This window comes from Lactuca sativa, chromosome 3 (assembly GCF_002870075.4).
Source record: "Lactuca sativa cultivar Salinas chromosome 3, Lsat_Salinas_v11, whole genome shotgun sequence".
Taxonomy (NCBI): Eukaryota; Viridiplantae; Streptophyta; class Magnoliopsida; order Asterales; family Asteraceae; genus Lactuca; species Lactuca sativa.
In genome coordinates, this window is record NC_056625.2 from 253,783,657 (window position 1) to 253,794,675 (window position 11,019).

The following is an 11,019-nucleotide window of genomic DNA, read 5'->3' on the forward strand; positions in this document are numbered from 1 at the left end:
GATTGAATGAAGAAGAAGCAAGAATGAAGAACAAAATGGATCGATTTTAATCTGATACCATATTAGATTGAAATCTAGAGAGAGAAATATGTTTGAGAGAGAACATTTCTTTCATTGATTGAACTAAAAATGACAAACTCAATACATATATATCAGAACTTAAACAGACTTGTAAGTAATAACAAAATAACTAAAACTGACAAATATTCTAACAACCAGGACACGTGTCTATGAATATTGAGTGATAACATTCTTCTGTTTTGTAGAGTTCGATTCTTTCATTGCTAATCTATGAATGTTTCGCAAACCTAACATTCAAGGCTTCATCTTCTTCGTAAGAAACTTTGAGGCTTCATTTTTTGACTGTTGGAGATTTTGATATTGTTGCTTTGGGAGTTTTGAAGTGTGATGCAGTGTTCCCATAATCAATCGAGATATTTAGGAAGAAGCTATGATTAATCGTTTCTTCTATATATTATTCTATAGATTTTATATAGATAGTTGTGGAGATGTTTCTTGATTTGGGAAAGGACCTGACTTAAGATATTAGAGATATGGATTACAGAAAAAGTTAAGTATTTAAGAGTTAAAAAATAGTTTTATAATTTGATAAATATTAGAAAAATGCCACCGTTATTTTTAACACATCTTTTTCACCTATCTAAAATCAACTCAAAATTTTGTAAATCCACTCAATAATCTTTTATGTGTTATGCATTTTCTTAGATTATTTGTACTTAAAAAAAATTAATAAATATTAGTTATCTTTTATGTGTGTGCATATTTCTGAAATATTTGAACATAAGAAAAATTAACAAATAGTAGTTAGAGAGGTTTTAAGGAAGGTTGTAACTAAAAAATACTTCTTAAATAAAATCTTCTAATTTTAAGTTTTTTTTTTCATGTTTATCTAAACAAAAACGTAAATCAAGTGGCCCCACCGCCATTACTCATAAAAATTTTGACCAGACGAATCATGGGCCAGTTCAGAAATTTCCGTCTCCGCCCGCGGAATCGCCGCTGGCTTCAATTCCTTAACTCTTCACATTAAACATCATGATCCGCAATGTATATCTCTATCAAAATGTAGCATGAACTGATGGCTGCCGGAGTCAGAATCGTCGGAGTTGGTAACATTGGAGAAACGCCGGTGGAAGTAGAAAGAGAAGAAGGCCATGAAGTATAGATTATTTTTGTCCTCATGGGCTGACTGAGGAGCGGGTTTAGTTCATCATTTTTCTTTGATGCAAAGAATTATCGGTCCATGGAATTTTTACCTCGACAAAGAAGTTTCAATTCGCCATGTTTTCGTTGAAACTCCTCAATTGCAACTTGCAACTTTTGGGCCCACAAATTTGTGGTAGGCGTTAATTTAATCCACATATTCACTGTAAACAATAATTGAAATCGATCTCTGTTCATCCAATTCATCAACATCTCTTGATAATTGATATCATTCTCTCTTCATCCATATCTCTACTATATTCTCTGCTCTTGCCATAAAAAATGGCTGAAATCGTTCTTTCTGCCTTCTTGACAGTGGTGTTTGAAAAGCTGGCCTCTGAAGCCTTGAAGAAGATTGTTCGCTCCAAAGGAATTGAATCTGAGCTCAAGAAATTGAAGAAGACAGTAGACCAAATCCAAGATCTGCTTAATGATGCTTCTCAGAAGGAAGTAACTAATGAAACCGTTAAAAGATGGCTGAATGATCTCCAACATTTGGCTTATGACATAGACGACCTACTTGATGATCTTGCAACAGAAGCTATTCATCGTGAGTTGAGCGAGGAGCCAGTATGGTAAGAAAACTAATCCCAAGTTGTTGCACAAGTTTCTCACAAAGTAATAGGATGCATGCCAAATTAGATGATATTGCCACCAAGTTACAAGAACTGGTAGAGGCAAAAAATAATCTTGGTTTAAGTGTGATAACATTTGAAAAGTCAAAAATTGAAAGGTATGAGGCGTCTTTGGTAGATGAAAGCGGTATTGTGGGATGTGAAGATGATAAGAAAAAATTGCTGGAGAAGCTGTTGGGGGATAGAGATGAATCAGGGAGTCAAAACTTCAGCATCGTGCCCATAGTTGGTATGGGTGGAGTTGGCAAAACAACTCTAGCTAGACTCTTGTATGATGAAAAGAAAGTGAAAGATCACTTTGAACTCAGGGCTTGGGTTTGTGTTTCTGATGAGTTTAATATCCTCAACATAAGCAAAGTTATCTATCAATCTGTGACCGGGGAAAAGAAAGAGTTTGAAGACTTAAATCTGCTTCAAGAAGCTCTTAAAAAGGAATTTATGAACCAGCTATTTCTAATAGTTTTGGATGATGTGTGGTCTGAAAGCTATGGTGATTGGGAGAAATTAGTGGGCCCATTCCTTGCGGGGTCTCCTGGAAGTAGAATAATCATGACAACTCGGAAGGAGCAATTGCTAAGAAAGCTGGGTTTTCCTCATCAAGACCCTTTGCAAGGTCTATCACATGACGATGCTTTGTCTTTGTTTGCTCAACACGCATTGGGTGTAGATAACTTTGATTCACATCCAACACTAAGGCCACATGGAGAACTGTTTGTGAAGAAATGTGATGGCTTACCTTTAGCCTTAAGAACACTTGGGAGGTTATTAAGGACAAAAACAGATGAGGAACAATGGAAGGAGCTGTTGGATAGTGAGATATGGAGGTTAGGAAATGGCGATGAGATTGTTCCGGCTCTTAGACTAAGCTACAATGATCTTTCTGCCTCTTTGAAGCTGTTATTTGCATACTGCTCCCTGTTCCCCAAGGACTATTTGTTCGACAAGGAGGAGTTGATTCTATTGTGGATGGCAGAAGGGTTTTTGCACCGACCATCTACAAACAAGTCAAAGCAACGGTTCGGTCTTGAATATTTTGAAGAGTTGTTGTCAAGGTCATTTTTTCAACATGCTCCTAATAACAAAGCGTTGTTTGTGATGCATGACCTAATGAATGATTTGGCTACATTTGTTGCTGAAGAATTTTTTTCAAGGTTAGACATAGAGATGAAGAAGGAATTTAGGATGGAAGCTTTGGAGAAGCACCGCCATATGTCATTTGTTTGTGAGGATTACATAGTGTACAAAAGGTTCGAGCCATTTAGAGGAGCTAAAAATTTGAGAACATTTTTAGCATTGTCTGCTGGGGTGGTAGAAGATTGGAAGATGTTTTTCTTATCAAACAAGGTGTTGAATGACTTACTTCAGGAGTTACCATTGTTAAGGGTCCTAAGTTTGAGTGGTCTTATAATAAGTGAGGTACCAGAAGTCGTCGGTAGTATGAAGCACTTGCGGTATCTTAATCTATCTCATACTGAAATCACACATTTACCGGAAAATGTCTGCAATCTTTATAATTTACAGACGCTGATTGTTTCTGGCTGTGACTATTTAGTTAAGTTGCCTGAGAGCTTCTCAAAGCTTAAAAATTTGCAGCATTTTGACATGAGGGGTAGTTGGAAGTTGAAGAAGATGCCCTTAGGGATTGGTGAGTTGAAAAGTCTTCACACTCTCTCGAGTGATATTGGCTTAAAATTAACCGAGCTTAAGAACTTGCAAAATCTCCATGGGAAAGTTTGTATTGGCGGGCTGGGAAAAGTGGAAAATGCAGTGGATGCACGTGAGGTGAACTTCTCTCAAAAAAGGTTTAGTGAGTTAGAGTTGAATTGGGGATCCGAGTTTAATGTTTTCTGAATGGGAACACTTGAAAAAGAGGTCCTCAATGAGTTGATGCCTCATAATGGTACTCTAGAGAAACTTAGAATTATATCATATAGCTATACAGAGTTTCCAAATTGGGTTGGGGATCCCTCGTTTCTTCGGTTGACTAAAGTGTCGATAGAAGGGTGTGAAGAATGTACATCTCTACCAAGACTTGGGCAACTGCCATCACTGAAGGAGCTGATTATTGGTGGGATGAGTAAGGTGAAGGTTGTAGGTTTGGAGTTTCTTGGGACCGACCTTGCATTTCCTTCACTTGAAATCCTACGGTTTGATAGTATGTCAGGGTGGGAGGAATGGTCAACAAATAGTGGTGCCTTTCCTTGCCTTCAAGAGCTTCGTATTGAAGATTGTCCTAATCTGGTCCAGGTCTCCCTTGAAGCACTACCTTCACTAAGGGTTCTGAAACTAAGAAAATGTGGTCATGGTGTATTGAAAAGCCTGGTTGATATAGCTTTGTCAATCACCAAGTTGGAAATAGATGATATTTCAGGGCTTACTGATGAGGTGTGGAGAGGTATGATTGGGTGTCTTGGGGCAGTTGAAGAAATAAACATCAGGGAATGTAATGAAATAAGATACTTGTGGGAATCAGAAGCAGAGGCAAGTAAGGTTCTTATGAATTTAAAGAGGTTGGATTTATGTGAATGTGGAAATTTAATGAGTTTAGGGGAGAAAGAAGAGGATAACATTCATAGTGGGAGCAGCCTAACATCTTTTAGGAGGTTGAAAGTATGGGATTGTAACAGATTGGAGCACTGCAGTTGTCCAGATAGCATGGAGGATTTGGATATTGAAAGTTGTGATTCAATTACATCCATCTCCTTCCCAACAGGAGGAGGGCAGAAGCTCAAGTCAGTTTTCATTATCAATTGCAAGAAACTATTGAAAAAGGAGTTGGGAAGAAAAGACAAGACAAGGGTTCTTATAAACTCAAAAATGCAGATGCTTGAATCACTACATATACATAATTGGCCGAATCTGAAATCCATCAGTGAATTGAGTTGCTTCATTCACCTGAACAGATTATATATATCAGACTGTCTGAGTATGGAGTCATTTCCTGACCATGAATTGCTGAATCTCACCTCGTTAACACGCCTGACAATTCAAAAGTGTGCAAGTATGGATGCATCCTTTCCTCGTGGGCTTTGGCCTCCGAAGTTGTGTCAGCTTGAAATAGGAGGGATGAAGAAGCCCATCTCAGAGTGGGGCCCACAGAATTTTCCAGCCTCACTTGATTACCTAACATTGTATGGCGGACCATCTGACAATGTGAAAAACTTTGATCAATTGTCACATCTTTTACCTTCACCTCCCTCCAACGTCTCTTCATTGAGAACTGCCCGAAGACGAAAGATCTACCAGAAAACTTGTTGCCTTCACTTCTGGCTTTGATAATATATAAATGCCCAAATCTGAAGGAAAGAATTAGTAGAGGAGGCTCCTATTGGCCCCACATCTCCCTCATCCCCGACTTCAACAACAGTGACTCCCAATTACAAGTTTAATGTCTAGGTATGCCTTTGACTTCTTTTTAATATTATTTCAATACAATTATCAATTATGTCTTTCCATGAAAGTTCTCTGTCTCAGTTAACATTCATATGCTTACTGATGATCTGTTTAATGTTACTGTTTCTTTTTGTTGATCAATATGATTTAAGACGACATGCCTTCATTAAATAGGTCGGTTTTGACACCTACAAATATGATACTCTCTATATTTGTGAAATACCGGTTAATGGAATTCTTATCGACCGTTTATGGTAGGATTGATCCTAGAATTTTCATTTGTTAAAGTTTTACTGTTTAGATTTTGAAATCATGAACATTAATTTAGCAAAGTATGAAAAATCCATATAGATATGCTAAAATCATGAATCACTTTACACATGATCTTTAAGATAACGTGATCAATTTACTAATAGCTAGCTACTAATGGCTTCTTACCCAATTGAAAATAATGATTGATATGTTCTATATTTTGATGACCCCTCCACTCATAGGATGCTCTTATTTTTTTGCTGAGTTTTTGAAAATACACGCAACTAAAATAGTTGACTGGTATCAAATTGAAAATTGAGATGAATTTTGTTTTGTATCACTTCTTAAGGATAAATGCAAGAAATAGTGATGTACTTTTCATTTATTTTTTGGGTTAATCTCATAAAAACCTTATATTTTGTGTGTGTTTTTTTTTTTTTTTTTTTTTTTTTTTTTTTTTTTTTTTTTTTTTCTTTTTCTGGATTAAACTTCAAATTTATTTTTTGTCTGAAAAAAAACTTGTATTTTTTCATTTTTTTGATCTGGCCCTTTTAGTCATTTTTTTCCAAAAAAAAAAAGAAAATTGTAAAATGTGAGGGTTTTTTCAAGAAAAACAAAAAGTTGAGGGTTTATTTGGAAGCAGTTGGAAGGTTGAGGGGTTTTTCGGAAAAAATGAAAAAATATAAGGTCTTTTTCAGACAAAAAATAAAATTGAGGTTTAATCTGGAAAAAACACAAAATATAAGGTATTTTATGAGATTAACATTATTTTATGAGATTGCAATCATTTACTTTCAAAATATTTTATTACTTTAAACCGGTTATCCCATTGTTATAACTAGATAGATTTTTCAAAGTGCAATATCCTAATAAGAAATAATTTTAAATTACAATAATGTAACAAGAAAAATAAAAGGTAACTACAGTTTTATAATAAAAACATTTTAAAAGTACAGTTAAATTGGTAAAACGTGAATTGTATATCTTCTCAGAATGTCACGATTACATAAGTATTAATAATAGATATATTTACACTATGATCCCTCTAGAATATAAACATGTAATTAATGCCTAATATATATAACATTTGTCTAATATTCCCCCGCAAGCTAAGGTCGGGGAGCGACTCTTAGCTTGGACCGCAAGAACTGAAAACATTGAGAAGGCAGTGGTTTAGTGAACACATCTGCAATCTGGTCATCTGTTTTGATGAACTGAACCAGGAGTTGTTTTTGAGCAACCTTTTCTCTAACAAAATGAAAGTCAACTTCAACATGTTTGGTACGAGCATGAAAGACAGGATTAGCAGATAGGTATGTAGCACCAAGATTATCACACCATAGAACTGGAACAGTACGAGTAGAAAATCGTAGTTCCTGTAGAAGAGTTTGAAGCCATGTGAGTTCAGCAACTGTATCGGCTAAGGCTTTGTACTCGGATTCTGTTACTGATCGCGAGACAGTCTTTTGTTTCCTAGCAGACCATGAGACAAGATTACAACCGAGATATATAGCATATCCCCCAGTGGATCGACGATCATCCGGACAACCAGCCCAGTCAGAATCAGAGAAAGCATTCAAGACATTAAAAGTGGAATCTGTGTAAGCATGAACAACACTATCGGAATTGCGCTGAAATAAAAGTCCACTTGTTACTGTGCCAAGTAAGTAACGCAAAATGCGTTTAACCGCAGACCAATGATTCTGAGTCGGAGAGTGCATAAATTGACACACTTTGTTTACCGCAAACGAAATATCCGGCCGTGAAAGAGTCACATATTGAAGTGCACCAACTGTTTGACGATATTTAACCGGGTCTTCAAATGGTGGACTGTCACCAAGGGCAAGATTGGCGATGGTAGTAATCGGAGATGGCACAGATTTGGCATTAGACAAATTCGCACGTTCAAGTAGCTCGAGTATGTATTTTCTTTGAGACAAAACAATGTCGGACCCTTGCTTAATAATTTCAACCCCCAAAAAATAAGATAACGACCCCAAATCTTGTAGAGCAAAAATGCGACTAAGATGCTGAACAACCCGGTCGATATCAGCGGTACTATTTCCTGTGAGAATAATGTCATCAACATAAACAAGCATATACAAGAGAACACCGTTAGAGGAGTATATAAACAGCGAAGGATCCGTTTTAGATCCACGAAAACCAAGAGCATGAAGTGCAGTTGACAACCGATGAAACCATGCTCGGGGAGCTTGCTTAAGTCTATAGAGAGACTTGTGGAGAAGACAAACATGATCAGGTTTGTCCGGATCAACAAAACCCGGTGGTTGTTGCAAGTAGACTGTCTCTGTGAGATCGCCATGTAAGAAGGCATTTTGAACATCAAGTTGTCGTAAGGGCCAACTGTGTGAGACTGCCAAGGATAGAACCACCCGAATTGTAGTCGCTTTGACAACGGGACTAAAAGTCTCATGATAATCAAGACCATGTTGCTGACAATAACCTTTTGCAACAAGACGCGCTTTGTAACGTGTAATTGCCCCAGTTGGATCACATTTGAGCTTATAGACCCATTTACAACCAACAACATTAGCATTCGATGGAGGAGGAACTAAGGACCAGGTGTTGTTGCGCTGAAGAGCAGAATACTCGTCGGCCATGGCCTGACGCCATTGAGGCGATTTGTTAGCAACGTTAAAGGTGGCTGGTTCGGTAGGAACAGTAGTAGTATGATAGGAGGCCGGACTATATGGTTGAGAGGGTTTAGGATTAGGACGCAAATTAGAGGGATGAGGACGAGGTAGAGAGGAGGAACTGTCGGGTTGGGAGGTAGAATGTGCTAGTTGAGATGTGGTGTTTTCTGGTTGAGAGGTGGTGGTAGTTTTAGGGCGTCGAGCAAAGGTATAAAGGAGAGGCGGAAGAGGAGGTTCATGTGGAGATATAGGGGAAGAAGATGATGTGGGAGATGGTGTAGGTGATGTAGGAGGTGTATGGGATGTATTGAAAGGAGATGGTGTAGGTGATATAGGAGGTGGAGGGGATGTATTGGAAGGAGATGGTGTAGGTGACGTAGAAGGTGTAGGGGATGTATTGGAAGGAGTTGATATGTCAGGTACAGGTACATGATTAGGATAAGAGGATGTATAAGGATCAAAGGAAGATGTGGGTGGAGATGATGGGCTGATTTGGTAAGGGAATAATTGTTCATGAAAACGAACATGACGAGCGATATAAAGGCGTTCGGAAAGAGGGTCAAAGCACCGATAACCATGGTGGGAGGTGCTATATCCAAGAAAAATGCACGGAAGATATCTGAAATCCATTTTATGCTTGTTATACGGACGGAGATGTGGATAACATCGACAACCAAACACACGAAGAAAGGAAAAATCAGGTTTGTGTTTGAAAACATGTTCGAAAGGTGAGATATTGGAGTTGGTTCTAGAAGGCATACGATTTATGAGATAGACGGCTGTGTCAAAAGCATAATGCCAAAACCGTTGTGGAACACCGGATTGAGCAAGAAGAGTGAGGCCGGTTTCGACCACATGACGGTGACGACGCTCAACAACGCCATTCTGTTCACTGGTGTGAGGACAAGACAAGCGATGAGTAATGCCGAGAGATGAGAAAAACTTAGAGAGGTTTCGAACAGATTTTAGTTTGGTTTGAAATTGTCGTTCTACTGTAAGAAGAAACTGTTGGAAAGTACTAAAGACATCAGATTTGGATTTTAAGGGAAAAATCCACATAAAACTAGAAAAATGATCAACACATAGTAAGAAATATCGATGGTCTTTAAAAGAAGTAACAGGGGCTGGTCCCCAAACATCACAAAAGAGTAAATCTAAAATATGAGAACTTTTATAATTAGAAGATGATAGATGAAGTTTTGAAGATTTTCCAATAGAACAAGAATCACAAGGTGAATTGACAAAATTGTTTGATAAAGGTAAACTATATCTAGAAATCATTGACTTCAACAGCTGCGGATGGGGATGTCCAAGTCGTTGATGCCAAGTGACGAAAGAAGCACGAGTAGCGGAGAAAGCAACTTTAGACGAGGTAGACTGCAACTGCGGAAGGTGGAAGGAGTAAAGGCCGCCACTACTTGGACCCATGAGGAGGGTAGTGTGAGTATTCTCGTCCTTCACAGCAAAAAAGGAAGTGTGAAATTCAAAATAAACATTATTATCATCGCAGAATTTTTGAACAGAAAGAAGGTTTTGTTTGATTTCTGGAACATGAAGAATTTGTGAGAGATGAAAGGTTTTATTAGGAGAATAGAGTTTAGAGGAGCCAATATGGAGAATGGGTAAACCTTTACCGTTGCCAACATGTAAGTTGTCATGGCCATGGTATGCCTCGGAGTGATCAAAGCTCGAGAGATCGGATGCAACATGATGACTAGACCCAGTATCAGTGACCCAGGTAGAGGAGGCCCGGGATCGATAATCTGCAAAATTAGCGGATGGTTGTTGTTGTCTCACACGTATGGTGGAGGGATCTCGATTAGGGCATTGAGAAGGAACATGCCCAATACCGCACCTGTTACATGTACCATACACAGTATTTTGATTAGATGCCCAACTAAATTGGTTTCTATTATCTCTTCCTTGTGGACGATTGTTGTAGCTGCCACGCCCACGGTTGTTTGTTGATCGGCTGTTGCGATTGTTTCCTGATCGATTTGTGTAAAAAGCTTGGGCTGATGTTGAATTAGTTGGCTGGAGCTGTAACCCCAGCTGTTGTGCAAGCTTTTGAACAGCTTGGATTGCTTCATCTTGTGATAGAGACGAACCAGCAGCCATGGAACCGGGCTGTCTAGTGGTGGTTGTGAACGCTTGGGCTGGTGGCATCACTGTGGAGGTCTTTGTAATCATGTAGTCATGGTCGGACAGTAGACCATGAAGTTCAGCAAAGGCTGTTGGAGACTGTCTTGCTAAAAGGGTAGATTTCAAGCCATTGTATTCTTCTCTTAAGCCAGAGATAACCAGCATGACAAGGTCCTTTTCTTTAACTGGTTCGCCAATATTAGCAAGAGCATTAGAATACTCTTGTGCATGGGTTAAGTAAGCAGATGAGGACTCATCTTCTTTCATTGTGATTTTCAGAAGTTAGGTTTTAAGAGTATATTCACAAGAAGAAGTATGAGGAGCATAAGCACTTTCTAAAGACAGCCAAAGATCACGTGATGTATTACCTTGAACATGCTGAAAAGACGTCTCAGAGATGGTGGACAGAATAAGCATTCGAACATGCGCATCATTAGAGACCCATGTATTGTAACAAGGGTTAGTAGTAGATGTGGATGTGGTCATGGTGTCGCCTTCTTTTCCTGTAGGGGTGGTGGACACGATGGTGGCTGGTGGGCACTGTATGGTGCCATCAACATACCCGAACAGGTTGTTTGTAACCAGAAAGGGCTGTAACATAGTTTTCCAGTAGCCATAGTTGTTTGGGGACAAAGTAAAGGCAAATTTATGAGAGTTGTGGGCTGTTTTCTCTGCAGTAGTGAATGCTGTGAGAGGCGCCATTGTATTGGCTAATGTCA

General features: G+C 38.6%; 1 pseudogene; it reads left to right on the forward strand.

Annotated features, from left to right (window-relative positions):
* Positions 1-1,412: 1,412 nt before the first annotated feature.
* LOC111896444 (putative disease resistance RPP13-like protein 1) lies at positions 1,413-5,239 on the forward strand (annotated as a pseudogene).
* The last annotated feature ends 5,780 nt before the right edge of the window (positions 5,240-11,019 follow it).